The sequence below is a fragment of the Halichoeres trimaculatus genome, unplaced genomic scaffold (assembly GCF_033239565.1).
Source record: "Halichoeres trimaculatus isolate MK-OKI-2021-1 unplaced genomic scaffold, fHalTri1.1 fHalTri1_scaffold_13, whole genome shotgun sequence".
Classification (NCBI taxonomy): Eukaryota; Metazoa; Chordata; class Actinopteri; order Labriformes; family Labridae; genus Halichoeres; species Halichoeres trimaculatus.
This window is the reverse complement of record NW_027437191.1, coordinates 3,602,357-3,622,051: the sequence shown is the minus strand read 5'-3', so window position 1 is coordinate 3,622,051 and position 19,695 is coordinate 3,602,357. Positions and strand designations below refer to the sequence as shown.

The 19,695-nt window shown below is 42.1% G+C and overlaps 1 long non-coding RNA gene across 1 annotated transcript; it reads left to right on the top strand.

Moving 5' to 3' along the window:
* Nucleotides 1-16,190: 16,190 nt before the first annotated feature.
* LOC141801595 (uncharacterized) lies at nucleotides 16,191-18,463 on the top strand. Its single transcript, XR_012599414.1, has 3 exons — nucleotides 16,191-16,250; nucleotides 18,227-18,324; nucleotides 18,418-18,463. It is a non-coding gene; the product is annotated as an uncharacterized LOC141801595 (long non-coding RNA).
* Nucleotides 18,464-19,695: the final 1,232 nt, after the last annotated feature.

Below are 19,695 nucleotides of genomic sequence, written 5' to 3'. Positions count from 1 at the left end.
GACATGCATTTATGATTTATGTGGGCATAGATTTTTAGGTTGAAAAATATTTTGTAGTTGAGATGATGCCAACTTAATAATATGTGTTATCAGAACAACTTCAGTCATCTTTTGTCATACTGACTTAAAATGATGTGTTAGAACAACAAATGTGCAAAACCACATTTTTACAGTGCATGGTTTCTGTCATTAAGGTGAGTTGTTATGCTGACTTAACTCACAGTGTTTATTTTCCTGATAGTGCAGCAGATAATTGCATATTTCAAGAGAACTGTTTAAACTATGAAACAAGTACATTTTAAAATGTGATAAGTTGAACTTACTTAAAATAATCAAGGAATCTGATTGCACTAAAAAAAAGGTTAGTAAATATAACTAATTGTCTTAAGTTCAGTTCACTTGATATCTATCTGTTAACCAAGGCACAGAGAGTCTGTGCTCCATATAGCACGGACCTGCTGTCTATGCCATGTATCCTGTGATTTTTACAGTGTGTTTGATATTTTATGTATCATTAATGAGATGTTTTCATGGGCTACCCCCCAACCCCCACCCCACATTTATATTTAAATGACCATTACTGAGAAAGCATTTTAATTGGACTCACCACCGGTCTGTGCTGTGGGGCACAGACAGCTAGCCATCTTGTCGATCAGTCCATCCGTACCAAGGAGCACTGTCAACGGCCCCACAGTTAAATTGATGCAAAATGTTGATTTGAGAACAATCAAATTATTAAGCACATTTGACCTGACAAAATGTGTTAATTGTACTTATTAACCTGATTTCAAATAACCTAATTTATTAAAGTGTTACCAATTGAAACAACTCAATTAAGTGGGTCCAACATTTACTCTTGAGCTTTAGGAACACTGATTTTCAAGTTGATATACAGACAAATACATTGGAAACCTTAAATTAAAATGTGGAATTTGATTTATAAATAAATAAATAAATCACTTAAACTGATTGAAAATTCTCTTTTAACAGTGTGAAATCAGGTAAGGTAAACTTCAGGGCTATCAAATATCAGGACTTTGCTGACTCCTGTCAGGAAGAGAGAATCTCATCGAAAATCAGCTCCATGGTCTGTATTCAAAGTAAAAATTAGACACAAGCTTCTCAGAATGATGTTCAAAGTTGTAGCATCTCTACACTGACTAGCTATAAAATTTAGAAAAGAATTTAAACTTCTTAAAAAGCTCATAGTGCTGCTTTATTACCCCTCTAGATCACTGAGCTCCAGCATGCAGCCTGCTTGAGTCCTGTCGTGTTTTTTTTTTTTTTTTTTTTCACATCTTCAGTCTTATCTGACTCCTAAACTTTGAAATTTCTCTAGGTTAACGTCATGTATTCAAACGTTGAAGCAAAAATCAGCAAAGTAGGTCCGTGAGCTTGAGCATTTACTTCTGCAGAAATAAAAACTGGAGATTTACAGCAAGTGCATCTGGTTCTATAAGGATCAAAATAGGCATTACTAATCATGTAAATGACCTTAAAGACAACCCTCCTTTCTGTAACAGTTTCTAATGGCTATTTGTAAAGATTTATTTTTGTTTTTGTAACTAAAGGTCCCTACATATGTCCGTGGACAGTACACGTGAGATGCACACACAAAGGACAGTCCTGGACATCCCCTACCAAGATCACTCTAAGTGTGGGTCTCACTGCTATAGAGGCACGTGGTACTGCTGTAAGAGTAAGCGGTAGCACTTTAGATTACAGCCCGCGTCTTACAGTGTAGTTTCCTCAACTGTACACTGCACTGTAAAAAATTACCAGGATTTCACAATATTTCACTGTATTTTCTCACAGTAAATTGCTGTATTACAACTTTACAGGACTTAACTGTAATAATTACAATATAAGACTGTAATTTTAAAATTTACAATAACAACAGTATTACTACAGTCAACTGCTGTGATATTTGCTGTTTCAATTATTACCAGGATTTTACAGCATTTTATTGCATTATTTCACCATGAAATGCTGTATTAAGACTATCCACTGCAAAAACACAGAAAATTCCATGAACTGAATTGTGGGACGTGCAGCAGATTTTCAACATTTTGAAGGTTGATGCCACCAAAGTAAGTTTAACATATTCTGTCAAGTTATTGTACCCTTGTTTTCCACCTTTGCTTTATCTACATATTGTCATTTTGAACTAGTGTGAAGTTCACCATATTAATTCCTCTTTTCTCTGATGCTTTTTTATTTGCTTTTCTGACGCTTTTTTATTGCGGCCGAGGCGCAGCGACTGCTTGGTCTGGATGATCCATGCCAGCGCGGAAAAAGTGTGCTGGAAAGACCCGGTAGTGGAGACGGTCAGAGCCTCTGTTACCTCAGCAACCGAGAGAACAGACTGACCATTGGGGCGCGCATCAGAGGCCATGAAGCGCGTCACCATGTGGGCCAGTTCCCAGCACAGATGTAAACTGTTCCTTTGTCAATAATAGGAGTACAACATCTTTTTTAGATCACGTTAGAAACAAAGAATGTATGTCAGCTTACACTGTGAAAAGGGAATCTCTAGTCAGTTGAGGTGATGTAATTTTTTTAATCAATCCAACTCAAAATTTTTAGATTAAGGTTTCCAATGTATTTTTGTGGATCATGTCAGTAGTTCATTTAACACAACTTAATAGGTCAAATAAAGTAAATATTTTAAATCTTCTCAAATCAACATTTTGCATCAGTCCAACTTAAAGTTTTCAGTTGTTTCAACTCAATAATCTGCAAAACCCAAAAGGAAAACCATGGGTGAGGAGGCAACACTGTGGATATGAGACCCTGATGCACATTAAGATACCACGCAGGGCCAGTGTGTCTGTGCTCCATGGCATGGACCAGCTGCCTGTCTGTGGTCCACTGCGCTGGCTGGCTGTGTGTGCTCAACAGCATAGGCTGCTTGTCTTGGCTGCCTGGCTGTGTCCACTGACATTGGCTGCCTGGCTGCCTGGCTGTGCTCCACAGCATAGTCTGCTTGTCCTGTTTTATGGTAATTCCTTGGGCCTGGCAACCGTGAATTAACAATAAAGTGTTGTTGTTTTAATGTAAACTACTGTGAAACAATTACAGTAAACTACTGTGTATTACTTACGGTAAATTGCTGTGAAAATATTTGCAGCAACTTGCTGTGAAAGTAATGCAATTATTAACCAGTAACTTACTGTAATTTTACGGTGACATTTTTTACAGTGTGGTTCTGGAGCAGGGTCCGTTTGGATCTATGTGAGCACAGCGTCACACTCTGAACAAAACAACCAAGCTGGAGCTGTTTATGTGCAGTGAGAAAAACCAACCTGGACGCCTGAACAGAGCAAACACTAGTGTCTGTAGGCTACAAGTAGCAGATGTGATGAGTCCACCTGCAGGTGGATCACAGACTTCTTGTCTGACAGGAGACAGCAGGTAAAACTGGGGAAGAATGTCTCGGACTGGAGGACAATCAGCACTGGTTCCCCTCAAGGCTGTGTCCTTTCTCCTATTCTCTTCTCCCTGTACACCAACAGCTGCACCTCCAGTCTTCAGTCAGTCAGGCTCCTCAAGTTTGCAGACAACACCACCCTCATCAGACTCATCTCTGGTGGGGATGAGTCTGCCTACAGGTGGGAGATTGACCATCAGGTGACCTGATGTGGCGAACACAACCTCGAGCTTAACGCTCTGAAGACAGTGGAGATGGTTGTGGATTTTAGGAAAAGTGCAGCCTCCCCGAGCCCTGTCACCATCCATGAACCCACAGTGTCCACTGTGGAGTCTTTCCGCTTCCTGGGGTCTATCATCACTCAAGACCTCAGGTGGGAGCGCAACATCACCTCCCACCCCAAAAAGGCCCAGCAGAGGATGTACTTCCTGCGGCAGCTGAAGAAGTTCAACCTGCCAAAGACCATGATGGTGCACTTCTGCACTGCCATCATAGTCCATCCTCTCCTCCTCCATCACAGTCTGGTACACTGCAGCCACAGCAAAGGACAAGCACAGGCTGCAGCGCATCATCCACACTCTGCAGAGAAGGTGAAAGAATGGCTTGATTGTAGAATTTCTTCATTTTAAATAAATTTCACCATGTTTTTTTTTTTTTTTTTTTTTACTAATCCTTCAGAGAAGTACATGATTTTTTTTACTTTCACCTGACCTCAAATGCCACATATCAGCAGACTCAGCATTTCAATATATTGTTCTACTTTAGCAAACTTCCTCTTCAGTATTTTCCATATGTTTTTGAACTTTTCACAGCCTTCAAATTTTGTCCAATTTTCACCGTTTAAACTTGAAACTATTGAGCTTGTTTAGGACATGCATGATATATCCTTTCACTTCTCTAACTTTTAAACGTTTTGATTTATTTCACTTTTTGCCAGAAAAAAATTCCTTCAAATTTAAGAAGCTCTAATGTCAGCACACTTCCACTTACAGTCACTGTTTTCATTTTTAAATATTCACTGATCTTTCAACTACTTATACATGATATTACTTTTTAATATCTTCAACAGTTTTTGAGATTTCACTTGTTAAGCGAAAGTCACTTTTGAGTTTTTTCCCCGAAACCTTTACTCCCAGAGTGCAGAACATCTTCAGCCAGAGTGCACCGAGAGCTGACGAGACTAAAGAAACCTGACGATCAACCTGCCATAAAATCCACAAACTTCACTCTGCTGACAAAAATAAGGCATAATAAAGTTCCCTGACTTCTCCTGCTTATAGCAAAGGGGATATCTCAGCAAAATATTGTACCCCTTTGACAGTATGCAGCCAACTGTCAAACAAAACCTGTTTTTGCTCTCATTCATTCCCATTCAAACTCTGGTCACTGATTTCTGGTCAGAACCATTCCAAACCCCATTTTGAAATTGACACTTTGCCCTCATTTTTTGCTCTACATGTGCAAAAATCACACTAACAGATTCCTTAGAGACTTGGCTCCCTCAAAGTGTCATTGTTTTTATTCTCTATTTAAATTACACTGCATGGACCGGCTGTGTAATTTAAATAACATTGTTATTAAAAATTTACCAACGTAGCAAAGAGCACTAATATATCTTGTTTATTAAAAACAAAACATAAAAATCACAGGGTTCACACAATGGAGCACAGACAGGCAGTCTGCCCCTGGAGTGCAGACAGCTGGTCTGCCCAGTGGAGCACCAATAGCCGATCTGCCCTCTGGAGCACAGACAGCTAGTACACGGCACAGGGCACAATTTGTCTCTGACCAAAACAATTCATTCCTGTATTTTTACACACACACACACACACACACACACACACACACACACACACACACACACATATATATATATATATATATACATTTATATATATATAAATATATATATATATATATATATATATATATATATATATATATATATATATATACAGTAACGTGCGGTGAGGTCCATGACAAGGGAGGCAGGCAGCCAACTAAAGTTGAAATTTCTATGTGTGTGTTAAATATACAGTGCACTGCTCACATTTGCCAACACAAACTATTGCTGGCCAGCCCTGCCTCTTTAACGCGGTGACAGTCTGTGCTGTGTGTGTGTGTGTGTGCGCGCGCGCGTGTGACATGGCACGAGAAGGAGAGACGGTCTGAGTGCATGCATGGTGTATGTGGTGCGGGAGTACATTATTTTGGTCTTTGTTTCCTCAATAAATGTGCGGTTGTGCACAAGGTGCACCTTTTTTTCCTCCTCTTAGTCTTTTCCCTCACTTTGGCCCGGACTCCTAGACACCGGTTACCAGCAACGAGCCAAGTTAATAAATGTTAATCAGCTTTCCCATCTACGGTTCAGAGACAGACTGAAGTCCCGGAGTTAACATGACGAAATGCCAATTAAAACCCGAAACATACATTCACCTGCATTTCTACAGGATTTACATCACAGGAGAAAGAGCAAAATACGAACAAAACTAACCTGTATCTCAACAACACAAGAACACAGGCCAGGCACCTCCAGTATACTCTATTAAACATCTGCACTAACAAACTATCGTGAGACCTCAAAGAGGGTGCGGTATTACAATCTGCGGAGGCAGAGAAGCGCTGTGCCTCATCGATGCCCACGTTAATCAGCGTGAGACCTTAGTACGCATGCGCGAACCTGCCAAACGTTGTGATTTCAAGTAAACGGTCTCCCTCTCTCTCGGAGTCCCTGCCTCCGGTTAGCGCTGCAGCCTCACAGCAAGAAGGTCACCGGTTCAATTCCCCACCTCGGCCGGTGGGTCTTTCTGTGTGGAGTTTGCATGTTCTCCCCGTGCATGCGTGGGTTCTCTCCGGGTACTCCGGCTTCCTCCCACAGTCCAAAAACATGCTTACCAGGTTAATTGGTCACACCAAATTGTCCCTAGGTGTGAGTGTGTGCGTGCATGGTTGTCTGTCTATGTGTCAGCCCTGCGATTGACTGGCGACCAGTCCAGGGTGTACCCTGCCTCTCGCCCAATGATTGCTGGGATAGGCTCCAGCCACCCGCGACCCTAAACAGGATAAGCGGTATAGAAAATGGATGGATGGATGGATGGATGGATGGATATATATATATATATATATATATATATATATATATATATATATATATATATATATATATATATATATATATTATTATTATTATTATTTATTTATTTTTTTTTAAATTTTTTTTTTTTTTTTTGCCAGTGAATTGCAACAATGAGTGAGGAGGGTACAGGGATCAGCTGGCATAATACCTAAAAAAAAACGAAACATCTGGAGTGTCATTTTACAGAGAATTTCTGTAATTTTACAGTTTTGTATAATGTTTTTGAAAAAAAGAAAAAAAAATGCTTTAAAACAAGGGTTTATAACTGTAAAATTCAGTTTGTTTGTTTTTTGATGTTGTTTTGTTTTTTTTGTTTAAATTTACTGAAAATAACTGTACATTTACTAGCATTTTGTTGTTTTATAAGAAAACAGGAAAAATCTGTTAAAAATTATAGACCATTTCCTGTAAAACTGCATTTTTTGTAACAGTGCACAAAGCAGGCCTCATCAACCTTATTGAAGCTAAAACTAACACTTGGACATGAAAACACATGATGAGAGCCAGAACCTCAAGGAAATGATTCTCTAACTTCTGATTGGCTAAAACACCTCTCTGGGTTTATGCAACACTTGACCAAGAGCACATTATCAAAGAATATCTTTAAGTTAAATTCTCAGAAGGCCTCCCACACAAAACCACATCCTTTTTAATAGATTTTAATGTGGATTGTAACTAACCAACCCACAGTTTGTCCTCTGAGTGAGTGAGACCTGATCCATCAGAGACCTGATCCATCAGAGACCTGCGAGCCAGCTAACTGAGCAGCAGCTATGACTTCAACAGCAGCAGTGACTGGGTTTATTCTCCTACTTCTCTCTGTGGAAGGTAATGTACATCAACATTAATATCAGGAGGCAGATATTCCACTGCAGATTTACAATGAGGGATGGATTTCATAGATCTAGATGCACTAGATGTTGGAGCGACATCTCTGTACACACTTCATGAACTTTATAAACTGAACCCACTGAAGTTTTTTGAAACGTCAAAGAAAGTTCACTTTTTTCTTTAGTCTGTCTTTGTGTTTGAAGAAGTTTTGGGGCTTTTCTCTCGGATAGATTATTATCATTCAGTCATTACTGAGAAAAGAAGAAAGGGGATGAGGAAGAACAACGAGGCAGAAAAATTTGCTGATGATAAAAGCAAGTTTAAATTTGTTCCTATCTTTAAAGAAGAATATGTCTTTAGTCCTATTCACACAGGATTAGTTTTACGTGAGGATCTCTGGTAATTTCAGAATGACCCCCTGACGTCAGTTTTTGATGTGGCACATTCACACGGGATCAGTGAAGCCTGTAAATAACTTGGTGTTTCTCATGTTTCTGATTGGAAAAGCTACACTGTGCTTTAATCAAACAATGTGCTGTGAAAACTTCCGGATGTGCTGAAAAAATTTGATTATTTTAAAAGTTAAAAGCCTCTACGCAGATGATCAGTTCTTATTGAAGCGTCTCCCTGATAGATCTTAATCAATAGTTTGATGGTGTGCTCTGAGACAGCGCGTCAGTGTTAACCTGTTGTTGACTCCACATCATATTTTATCTCTGTGTTTTTAGACCTCATGGGTTATGGAGCTGTCTAAATATTTGACTGTATTCTGTTTTATTTGTTGTTATCATGATTGTGTCAGCCTGATATCCTGTCAGTGACATTAAACCAGGGACGTGTGTTTTTCTCATTGTTAGAGTAACGTTCATAAATGAGACTATTTAAAGCCTATACAAGGGTACGCAGAGAGTCTCCTTTTATCTTATGTCTGTCCAAAGTGCTGTTAAAACCTTCGTCCAGAATGACCAACGCTGCTTTAATCATTTCTTTGAGCAGAAAATGATCAGAAAAAGCTGCAGAGACCGTCTTAAAAAAATATTACCACCCAAAATGACAGAGATGCTGATTCAGACTGGATTATTAGAGGACCAATGTGTGTCTGAAATATGGTTGATGATATGCCCTGGATTTTTACTTCACGAATTACTGACACAGTCGATTCACAGGGGATTAAAAACTCAGCACGATGGCCCTGAAAGCTCACAGCGCTGCAACTTAAGAAAGCACATGCAAAAAGACAAGACTGTAAACAGCCACAGAGTTCCATGCTCAAGCTTCCCATCCCGGAACAAGACAAGTCTAAGTGGCTAGAGTTCATTTATCAAGGAAATGCTACACTCAGTAAAACTGTTCATGTGTGTGCTAGTCACTTCACGGCCGACTGCTTTTCCAACTTTGGACAGTACAACAGAGGGCTAGCGAATAGACTGGTCCTGAATCCAGGTGCATTACCAACCATCCTCCAACAAAACTCAGAACCTGGAAATGTGAGTGTTTTAAATGCTGTGTGCTGTGGAGAAGCTGTAAGAGCTTTTCCTCAGTGTCCCCCCTGTCTCTGTGTTAGCTTCAGGATGCTAACTTTAGCTGTGGTTAGCCTGTTGTTTTAGTCTGTGATGTTACGGTAAACAAGCTTCGCTGTTTTTTAAACATTGTGCACTCAGAGCTTATGGCGCTGCTCTCAGTGACGCAGAAGAGTGGGGCGGTATCAGCGGTGGCTCATTTACATATGAAGGTCACGCCCACTAAATCAGAGCGTTCTGAACAGAGGGGCTGTGAAAGCCTAGACACAATGCTGCTGTGCTTGATTTATTGGCTTTTTGGACCAAAACATGTTACTACCATTTCATGAAGACATCAATAATTCATATCAAACTGCAGAAAAAGGAGCATAATATGAGACCTTTAACCTGTGTTGTGATAGCATTTTGTAACCATGAGAGAGGAGGGAACACAGTGGATATGAGACCCTGCTGAACATTGAATGAGTTCATGAGGGCATAGACTGTCTTAGTTCTGCGAGGCACAAACTATTGGTGAGTGCTCCATGGTACAGCTAGGCTGTCTGTGCTCTGCAAATGGGATGGACAGATGTCTGTGCCCCAAAAGCCAGCTTCTGGTGTGATCCACATTGCACTGGGCCCCTATGGCTCCTCCTGCAGGTGGTGGGTCCACAGGAGGATGGACCCATGTCACTCATTTGGGCTTGGCCCGACTGGGCCCCATGGGTAAAGGCTCGGCCACCAGGTGCTCGCCCCCAGGCCTGGCTCCAGGGTGAGGTTCTGGAGACCCCCTGGCCAGGGTGAACAAATTCCTCGTTGAACTCATCATAAGGGGTCTTCGGCCAACAGTAAATCAAACTAGTTCCCAGTCAGGGTTGGACTCCGCCAGGGCTGTCCTTTGTCACTGATTCTGTTCATTACTTTTATGGACAGGATTTCCCGGTGCAGTCATGTGAAGGAGGGAGTCAGGTTTGGGGGTCTCAGGATCCCATCTCTGCCTTTTGCATGGTCCTGTTGGTCTCATTGCACACTGACCTCCAGCTCGCACTGGGGCAGTTTGCAGCCGAGTGCAAAGCAGCCAGGATGAAGATCAACACCTCTAAGTCTGAGGCCATAGTTCTCAGTCGGAAAAGGGTGGACTGCCCAGTCCAGGTCGAGAGAGAGTCTTTGCCCCAAGTCAAGGAGTTCAAGTATCTCGGGGTCTTGTTCACTAGGGGAAAATGAAGTGAGAGATTGATAGATGGATTGAGGCGGCATTGGCAGTGATGTGGACGCATTACCGGTCTGTTGTGGTGAAGAGAGAGTTGAGCCAGAAGGCAAGACTCTCAGTTTACCGGTCAATCTACGTTCCAACCCTCACCTACGGCCACGAGCTGTGGGTCATGGCTTATGATGAGCCAAATGAGGTAGTTCGGGCATCTGCTGAGGATGCCTCCTGGACGCCTCCCTCAGGAGGTATTTCGGGCATGTCCAACTGGGAGGAGACCCTGGGGTAGACCCAGGACATGGTGGAGAGATTATATCTGTCGACTGGCCTGGGATCACCTTGGTATCCCCCCAGAGGAGCTGGTGGAAGTGGCCAGGGACAGGGGTCACTGGTCTTCACTGATGGCACTGCTGCCTCCGTGACCCTGATTAGGATAAGCAATGGAAAATGAGATGAGATGAAATGTCTGTGCCTCAAAAAATGAACTGGTTGTCTGTGCTTTGTATTTCAATGTGAAACCTTTTTTTTAGTTGACTCTACATTACAATATTGAGAAAGTATTTTGTTTGGAGAACATTGGTGTATGGTATGGAACAGAGGAATCTCTCAAACATACCATACAGCACACAATCAGCCAGTCCATGCCATGCAACACACACGCACAGCTGGCCCATGCCATGGAGCACAGACAAGTAGTTTGATACTTTGAGCAAATAAAGCCTGTGGCACCATGTTCAGCCAGTTCTCATACCCACTGTGTTCCCTCCTCAGCCAGGGTTACAAAACATCATCACAACACAAATAAATGTCTAATGGTGCATAGTTAAAGTAATCTATCAAAACATTTTTTTCCTTTTTCAACCTTACCTAAAAGATTTGATTGCAAACAATTCTGGGTTAACAGTGCAGAACAAAGAACGGTTTATTGTAAAAACGGAACAAACATTGCAACCATGAGTGAGAAGGGGGCAGCATTTATTGGGTACCTTGTGTTTTAGAAGTATTTTAATGATGGTCTCTGTCCCTTGACATTTCATCTTATGGAATTGTTTTAAAAAAAAAGCTCTCTGTATCAATTCAATCTCATTTCTGTCAAGAATAAAACACTTTTCTCTGAACTGGAATTGAATAGAATGCATGTCAGTGTAACGGGAAGAAAAAGTGGAAACAGCATTGCGGTCGTGCTAATTCAGTAAAGAATTGCTGTTGATTTGAATGATTATAAATTTAATTTGTTTTTAAATACCGACAATTTAAACTGTGAAATTGGCAGTTCTGTAAAGCTGTTTACATTTTTACCATACTTTTCACCTTATTTCTCTGGCAACCACAGCTGCCATTTTTTTCTTACCATAAAAGTGCCGCTATTGCATCACACTTCCTGTGTTTCAGTGAACCACAAAACATCCAGTCAAAGCTTCTCCTATGCCTCACATCTGAAATAGACACAAACTGAGTTAGAAGATTTCATAAGTCACAGGCACAGCAGGCTTTCATCTGCCAGTGTCTACAGTAGCTCCTCCCGTCCTTTGGCCCTCCTGAATTTCCCCGAGAGATAAAGACAAAGTTGATGCTAAACTGTGACTGTTTCTTTTTGAAGTGGAGGAACTGAACACACAGTGCTCAAATCTAACAACAGGTAGATGACTGGAGCTGCTGCACCTCTAGTTGTGGATGATTGACAAATAACAGCACCAAATAATCTGTATTAAAATATCCAAGTCATCCATCGTATCATTCATTCCTCTCCGAACCATCACACAGATTTGGATCATCCCCACTGTGTCATCAGCTCTTCTTTAAACAACCGTATGTAAATGTCTGTGAGCAGTGATCTCCACTACAGAGTCACGTCTGTAGATGATGAAATCCACTAATTCTTTCTCATTTTACTCTGAGGAACATTATTATGAAAGCGTTGAACTATTTGCTCACACAGTCTCTCACAGAGTGGTGAACCTCTTCCCATCTTTCCTTCTGAGAGACTCAGCCTCTCTGGAGTGAAGAGTCTCCTTCACTAAAGTCTGTCTCCTGTTGTGTCTGGTTGATGTTCCTGATGTGCTCTGTGTTTCAGTGATTCAGGGTTTCTGGGAGGTAGAATGCTCCACATCTCCATCCTGCCTCTTCAAAGGATCAACAGTGGAAGTAATCTGCAGCATCAAGTATCCTCCTGGTCTCACAGACAAAGAAGAGCGAGTGTTCTGGTTTACTAAAGAGCAGAATGGAGAACCTGTAGACCTCCGTACAGACCCACAGTACAAAGATCGAGTGTCGGTCAGTTCTGGTCCTGAGCGACACACTTTGATGATCACAGACCTGAGAGAGAGCGACTCAGATCGGTACAACTTCAAAGTGGAAACAAACTTTACAGGAGGAACTAAAAGTAGTGTGACTGGAGTCAGGTTTTCAGTTGAAGGTAACATTTGGTAATATGTCATTATATCCATAAAATTCTGTTACAATTTGTGTGTGTGTGTGTGTGTGTGTGTGTGTGTGTGTGTGTGTGTGTGTGTGTGTGTGTGTGTATGTGTGTGTGTGTGTGTGTACTGACACTGCTGTGTAAAATAACCTTTCTGTTTCCTCTTATAAAACCAGATGTGTGGGTTAGGTTGGACACAGACTCGTCTGCTGACAGGTCTTATGTGGTCTGTTATACCAGTTGTCATCTACCTAAATACTCCTACAGCTGGTACAGAAATGGAGAAGGAATTCAGACTGGATCACATGTCTTTTATCATTTGGCAGACTTAAGTTATGGGGACAACCTTACCTGTGCTTTAAGAGGATATGAAGACTTCCCCTCTCCTCCACTCTGTGAGTTAACTTCAAAATAAATTTGTGAAGCTGATGAAGATGCACTGAGAGTGGAGGAGGAGAATTGTGTGAAGCCACTGCTGTGTCTCTGTGGCATCTTTATTAAACTAAAGCCACACTTGATGATAAAAGCACATATTGAAAGATAGAAATGAAAACTGGTGGCTCCATGGTTTCTGTGTTAGTTTCTTTTTTAAAATCTAAATATCAAAGAAGTCTCCAGTGGAGCTTCTCTGGCACTGCTGAAGGACTACATGAATGCTGCAGCAGAGTCACTCTTTTTATTTCAGTGATGAACCTTCTGCTGTCAGAGACAAAGGAAATGTACTCTGTGCTGTGTGTCTGGTTGATGTTCCTGGTGTGTTCTGTGTAACAGTGATTCAGGACCAGGACATGTTGAAGGTGGAATGCAGACCTTCTGAAGTCTGTGGCTATAAAGGATTACACGGGGAAATGAAGTGTTCCTACAGGTATACTCAATTCAGACCTGACTACAAAAAAAGGACCCTTGGTAGGATCTGGTTAACTACAGAGAAGGATGGAAAACCTGTAGATCTCCCTACAGACCCACAGTACGAAGACCGTGTGCGGGTACATAAATTTCTTGAGCAGAGGAAGTTCACAATCTCAGGCCTGAGAGAGAGCGACTCAGGTGTTTACAGCATCAGACTGGAGACAAACCAGAGAGTAGATACCAGTGATGGGAGGGTCTCTCTGACTGTCACAGGTAACATTTTGAAATGAAGTCATAACAACTAAAAACAGCTGTTTCAGTGTGTTTATGTTTGCTAACAGTGTCAGGAAAAATAACCTTCCTGTCTCTGCTCAGATCCTGATCTGCAGGTTCAGGTGAAAGGACGTCTTTCTTTGGAATGGGCACATCTGAAGTGTCACAGCAGTTGTCCTCTATCTGGACAAATCTCCTTCATCTGGTACAAAAATGGAGAGGAAATTAAGGCAGAAAAATATGATTCTTATCTTCTAAAGAGCTTTAGTGCTGCAGACAGTTATTCCTGTGCTGTAAACGAATACAAGGATTTCCCCTCTCCTTTAATCTGTGAGTTCACCTCAAACCCATAACAACAGCAGGTGGAGACTTCAGACCACTTGTGTTTTTAGATTGTTAAAGCTGACCAACTCTGGTTTATTAATGGTCATCACTTCTTCATATTTCCAGGTGTGTCTGGTTCTTCATGCAACAGAGTGACGTACACTGACAGAACAATCTGCGCTCCCAAAGGCTCATCACTGGAGATTTCTTGTTACTACAACAGTTATGAAAAGATCACTTCCAAATTCTGGTTCAGTCCTGGACTTCATCAGCGGTGGCAGAATCCTTCTCTACCTGAGGACCTGAGTGAAGACTCCCAGTATGCAGATCGTGTTCAGGTCCTTGAAACAGAGAGAGGACGTTCCACTCTCAGAATCAGAGACCTGAGAGAGAGTGACTCAGCAGATTACCGTTTCAAATTCCAAACACAGAGTTTTGAATGGAGGAGCAGTCTACCTGCTACAACTGTGAGCGTCACAGGTAAGGACTGAGGACACAGAGCGCGTGAAGACTGAAAATATTGATCTGCTTAGTTCAAATCCTGCCCTGTGACTCCATCATGCTGGCTGTGTTTTCAGTGAATGAAGTTCCTGCATTTACAGGAGCATCTCCATGAATCCAAACAATGTGAAAAAGTTCAATATTTTCCATCAGTCAGTGAAAAACTGACAACTTCATATATTCACTTGACTTTTTACACATTCACTGAAATGATTCAAGCATTTTTTCATTTTCATTTTGATAACTAAGGTTCACAGCTCATAGACAAAAAGATCCAAATATTTTTTCATCTTTGAAATGTTTCAGTTGTTTTCATTCACAGGTGATTTACAGGTGCAGGTGAGAAGAATATCCAGCAACCAGTCTTCTACCTATGCAGACCTGAGGTGTCTCAGCAGCTGCAGTCCAGCTGCTCCTCTCTCCTACACCTGGATCAGGAATGGAGAAACAGATTTCAGCGGAGCAGAGACCTTTATCTACAAAGGCTGGTTTTCTCTTGAAGAAGAAATCTCCTGTGCTTTAAAAGGACATGAGCAGTTTCTCTCTCCTCCAGTCTGTAAGTTAACATCCTGTGTCAGGACCAAAAACACACCTGAACGCTCACTGACCATTACACCTTACAAGTTCAGACCAGACTGTACCTGGTTCCTGATGTCTACCTCAAAGCAGGGTCAACACAAGAACTGATTAAAGGAGACAAAAGGTTTGAGCTGCTGCTAAAAGATGATCCTCAGGTAGACAGAAAGCTGTGATGAAGGATTTAGAGGTTAGATCAATAATCGATGAGGATTAACCCCTTAGAGTACCTTTGCAGTGATCTCCACTACAGAGTCATGTCTGTTTTTAATGCAGTGCTGCCTGAGGACCTGAAGATCTGGTCCATCCAGTCTTGGTTTTGGTCCTTGTCCCTGTTTGTCCAGAGGTTTCTTTAGATTCTCCAGTGTCTTTTCTGACTTGTGTAGAATTATTTCAGGAACAGGAAGTGATCTTCCAGCTCCATTGTCAGTTCTTTACCTCTCTGACGCAAACTGGTGGAGATGATTTAAGAAAAAAGTTCAAACACATTCCAATCCTGGCTCTGAAGCCAGAACACACCAGCTCTTAATGCAATGCATGATGGTCTCTTCCTCAGATGCTCCAAAGGTTCCCTCAGTGGTGTTGAGTCCCTTTGGGGAGATACTGGAGAATAGTTCAGTGACCCTGACATGTAGCAGTGATGCTAACCCAGAGGCTAACTACACCTGGTACAAGAAGAATGGAGATCCAGACTTTCAGCCCCTCAGTGCTGAAGCTGAGCTGGTCTTCAGCTCCATCCAGTCCGCTGACTTTGGAGAGTATTACTGTGAAGCTGAGAACCACCTGGGAAAGAGAACATCCAAGCTCTTCATGGTTGATGTGAAATGTGAGTTTAACAGCTTTTTCTTCACTCATACTGAAATTGTCCCTGAATGTGGCCAAATGAAGGCGCTGGGAGCCGTAGATGAGATCATTTGACATCAAACGTGTTTCAGAACAGTATGTCTAATGACTCTTTCTCTATATCTAGATAAATCAACACTGATCATAAATGCTGTCCGCTTGGCTCTCATGGTTGTGATCCTGGGTCTTGTTCTTCTTCTCTATCTGTGGATGAGGTGGGATTATTCCATAGAACAAACTCCTTTGCTTTGACTGTTTGTAGTCTGGGAGGTTTTAACTGAACTGTTGTTTTTCTTTATTTCAGAACCAAGACCGCTGTGAGCTCCATCACTGAGCCAAATGAACCTGAGGAGACTGTGGAGGTCAGAAAGATACTGGGCCAGATGAACTTGATGTCATAATCTGTTGGTTTATTATTAAAGAGGCACTCATTGAGAAATTAAAGACACGTCCTCACTGCCAGCTCTTTGAATTAGCAGCTTAGCATGTGGTGAAGATCGCTAAAGGCTCACACTTCATCACTTTTGGACATCAACCAATCAGAAACATGATATGTTCCTTATTAGAAACTTTCAAGGTTCTAGTTAAAGCTGACCACCCAAGTGACTCAAATTAAAGAGCTGATGACAACAGAGGCAAGTTGCAGTGTTTATTTACATCCAGAACATGGTTTCTGCATGTCAAAAAACAATTAAAGTAATAGGTTAACACAGGCTTACAAAACATAACAAATGATCATCTTCAACCTAAGATACTAAAGAAAACAATCTTACATGTTCATGGACGCATGGCCTGGAAGTGTGTGTGAAGGTCTCTCTGTTTGCATGAGAGACTTGGCCTTTAATGCTGGCTGCAGGCACACCTGTGCCCTCAGCACACCTGTCAGTCATTAGGAGTCCTCTACAGATATCTCACTCTTAGCCACCAGATGCTGCCATTTCACATCACGGAGGAATTCATAACATTCCCCAATCTGTCACAGTTGGTGTTTGCAGATTATACATGAGAAGGTAGGAGCTGAGTTTAGTGGTCTGGATTGAAGTAGAGAAAATGTCTCAGCAGGCTTTGGTGTCTGCTGGAAAGAAAGTCTCTATAGAGAGCACAAGCAGGTGGAACACCATCCACTGAATGATATCTCAGCTAGGAATGGGAATGGAGGACTGGAGAAGCCACTGTGGGAAACAGGGGTTGGTGTTGATGTTGGTGGGCCTTCTCCCCTCAACAGGATCAGGTAAAGGAAGGCCCACTGACCAAGGAACAGGTACCAGGAGCAGCAGGGTCCCTTGGGTCCTGGGGGACTGGGTCTTTGGAGGCTGAGATGCCGTGGAGCTTGAAGGGGAGACACTGGGTAGCTCTAAAATTTCCTCCACCCAAAAGCTCAATGCACCACAGAGAGGACTGCATCTCTTCCCTCTGTTCAGCTGCACATTTAAAGCTAGGATGAAGGAACAACAAACTAACGTCCGTTTGCAGTCATGTGTCTACTTCCACATCACTCACTACAGTAGATGGTGGATGCAGAAGTGTTAGCATGAGGTTACAATGAGTGCTGGTCGATCATTACGTTGGAGGTGTATTTTGGATCTGTAAACAAAACAGACAGTAACAGACCCAAGGAACCCTGCTGCCCCTGGTTCCTGTTCCTCAGTCAGTGACAGACAGTAACAGAATTTGATGTGTCCCTGGGGACAAATAAAGTTATTTGAATTGAATTGAGAATAGAGTTAGCTCACTGTGCACAAATGTCAGTGACTCTGTCAAATGAAGTGAGTCACCTGGAGGGTGCTCACAAACCAGACGTCTGTAGAGAAACTTGTAGAGAGCGCTGTTATTGCCTTGTTTGTACGGCCCCACTGGCTCCTCACTGACCACTTTCTGTATTTCAGAGGTTGTTGAGTTAAACTTACGGCATAAGTTGCACACACTCATGAGATCAAATCCAGCTCCACTCATGTTTGCACAGACTACAGCCAAAGAGCTCTGAGACTGCAGTTTGTCTGTGTTAAGGCTCAGATCTCCTTCATAACATTAAGGAACCAAACTTCTTCATCACTTCAGCTCAACATGACAGATAATAAGTGAGAGGGCAGCACCAAGAAGGGACTCCTGGTGAGAACCTACAGACATGAATTTTCAATCACTGGACCATGGTCTCAGCTCATTGAAGACTTGAGAGTGAGAAAAAGTGACATTAGCTTTAACAGAGTTTACAGTCACATTTCCTGGACATGCCTCTGTAGCTCAGGTCAATAAAAAGCTGAGTCATAATGCAATGTAAGTGTTTTAAACCTCCATTTATGATGCCTTTGACTCTCATCCTAATGTGGCTCTGTGGCAGTTGGAGTCCCATCCTGATGACATCAACCCCTCAGCTTTGAGAGGCTTACCTGCAGTCCAGACACCAGACACTGAGGAGCAGGAAACCCCTGTGTGAAGGTCAGTGCAGTTTCAACCTGCTGCATGGAGTAAAACTATTCAACCTTTCATTTACAACAAGTCATTCATTCAACTTGTTGGGACTTCCTGCAGAGACGTCAAAGCAGAGTGATGGTGTGTGGATGGAAACAGAGCGAGGTGGAGTCAGCTGAGGGGGAGTTGAATGGAAACAGAAGATTTGAATTAGATACCAACAGGGCTTGACATCAACTTTTCTGCTCACCAGCCACCATGGCTAGTAGTTTTCCAGGGTTACTAGCCACTCAGCATTTTTACTAGCCACATTGTTTTCTTGTTGTTCTCCACTAATGCTTCTCCCTTTCCTCCCCTGCTCTACTGTGAGTGTTGCAGGTTAGACAGTGCAGTGTGAGCTCAAATGAGCTCCATCAGATAAACGTCTTCACATTTAAAGAGTTACAGGAGTTCTGACGCTAGTAGGCGCTAGACGCAAGTAAACTTTTATTTCTCTAAACTACTTTATCAGGGCTAAACACCAGGAGCTGTCCAAGCCAGAGGTGGAGTCTAAGCTCCTGTAAGCAGTGACGTCAGCAAACGATTTCATGACTGGACCAATGAGCGAGCACTGTGGGCAGATTGTGCTCATAGGAGTTGTAGTGTTGTTGTCTCACAGTGCAATTGCTTCAGATGTTGTTTCAGTAAAATACAGTTGACTAAGTCAAGCTGCCAAAGTGGCAGTGGGAGTGGTGGTGTTACCTGCCACTGCTGAAATTCACCTGCATTCGGTGTGTTGGTGGGTGTTAATGTCAAGCCCTGTGTACCAGCTTTTTATGTACATATGCATGTATAATACATATGATTAGATCAGTTTAGGATGTACAGGTGTGGTACAAATGTGTGGTTCATGAAGAGCTTATAAAATCTACAAGCCTGATCTTTGACAGCAATGTGTTCCTTCATAGTTAACACAGCTGTTTATGATGTGTGGGAAAAAATGTGATGACAGATGAAGCCAACAGCAGACTTCCATCAGACCTCTGTTCATTCTGTCTGCATCCTTCTATTTTTCCAGGTGAAGCTCTAATGATGATCAATTAACACAAATGTGACTCCAGCTGTCTGGGGGTTTGGCTCTGAGCTGCGTTTGAAAACACAACCATTGGCTGTTGGTGGCCGAGAGAGCACTGAGCAAAACCACAACAGAGTGGAGACAGACTGAACATGGGTCTGATAGAAGTTGACTGTCACTTTAAAATCATGTTTTCTTCATGAACCCAAATTTTGTGTGTAAATACAGGAAGATGTTTTAGATGAAGCTCTCTGTCTGTGTGTAGATGTGTGAAATGCTCAGATGCTAACATGTAGAATAAGGTGCTGTTTGTACTCTGTCAGCTTTTTTAATAATTGCAGTAA